We start from the raw sequence: 1665 nt of genomic DNA, 5'->3' as shown, positions 1-1665 counted from the left end.
TAAATAAAATAGTCAAACTTTTTTTTAATTAATATTTTCTTAAGTGGTGTGTGAATGAAAACACTGTAATGGATTGTTTGGTTAGGACATATTACAAAAAAAATATGCTTGTATTGATTTTGTATATTACTAGTATCTTGTTTATTGGGTACACTTTTTCTTTCAATCTATGTACATACAAGAAATAAAAAGGCCATGATATGGAAAGTAAAAGAAAAAGATAGAAGAATTTCAAGAAAATAGTTAGTTTAAATTTGATAAGATTGAAGTAACAACATATTGGTTATTGATGGAATCAAACGTCTTTACTTGATAAATGAATCAAAATTCGGATTCAAATCTTTAACAGCATAGTAACATTAGATGACTAACATACTAATCACCTTTTAAGAATACAAAAAAGTAATCAAAAATATAAAAAGAAAGATATCTTACTACCTTGAACTAATTCTAACATAATAATATACACTATCTAGTGGCGAAGAGTAAGAAGAAAGTAGGCCACAAGAATGTGGACCTGAAAAGGTGAAAATGATTTGACCTATATATGAAAACAATTGATAGTACGATTTGCTTCACACACTGAGGCCTCCATTTTTAAAGCTTGAAAGACACATCCTGAATCTTGGAGAATAGGGAAAATGAGGAGGGAATTACAAGGCAGGAAATCGAATTATACCCTACCCTCATTAAGAAGATAAAAATTCAGGCAACTAATCAATTGAGCTACTATGATTTCCCTACATGTGATTTGGTAATGGAAAAGCATGCGGTGTCATTGTTGGGCCGTTATATCAAATCAAAAGGCTCATAATGTCATTGGGTTGTTCTTGGATCTTGTCATCACTAATTATTAAGAAATTTTGGCACCATGTACCAACCAACCAAGGCTCTTAATTGGTAACATTAGTCATGTTTTGGGAAGTTAGCATAAAATGGTCACTTCACACGTTTTGGGCCAGCAAAAGTAGCACCCAATGATCCATAAATAATGGCAAACAACATAAATTTCAACAATTTAAAGTGTAATGATAGAAAATTTTGATATTTTACATAATTATTGAATATATTGATTTTGAATCTATCGAGATACATAATAAGCTCCCGATACATCCAGTGAAGATATATTTTTTTCTTTGTAAAGGTACACAATTAGCTCCCGACATATTTTTTTCGATTTGGTGTCTGTCGAAATACATAATACATCCAATGATTTACATTTTCCCTTATAAAGATACATAATTAGCTTCCGATATATTTTTGCTATTTTGGGTCTGATACATAATTAGCTCCCTGATACATCCAACAAAGATACATAATTAGTTGAATTTTTTATTAGTATTTTATAAGGGTGAGAATTTGTGTAGATGTGATAAATTAAGGCAATCCGGAGCCAAAAGGGCTCTTTTTTTAATCAAAATTTTCAAAAGGGACACTTACTTTCGAAAAAAATCAAAACGGACAAAACGTTGCGGGTCCAGCGACTTACAAGTCGCCCAAGGCCCAGCGACTTACAAGTCGCCCAAGGCCCAGCGACTTGCAAGTGTTCACTGTTCACCTCCTCCTTTTTTTTTTATTGGAGTCATGTATATTCATTCCATATATCAATTATTAGTGAACCTTTATATATGATCTATTCAAAGTGTTAATTGTTCGCCTCCTCTT

The sequence above is a fragment of the Capsicum annuum genome, chromosome 3 (assembly GCF_002878395.1).
Source record: "Capsicum annuum cultivar UCD-10X-F1 chromosome 3, UCD10Xv1.1, whole genome shotgun sequence".
In the NCBI taxonomy this organism is placed as follows: Eukaryota; Viridiplantae; Streptophyta; class Magnoliopsida; order Solanales; family Solanaceae; genus Capsicum; species Capsicum annuum.
This window is presented reverse-complemented; position numbering follows the sequence as displayed.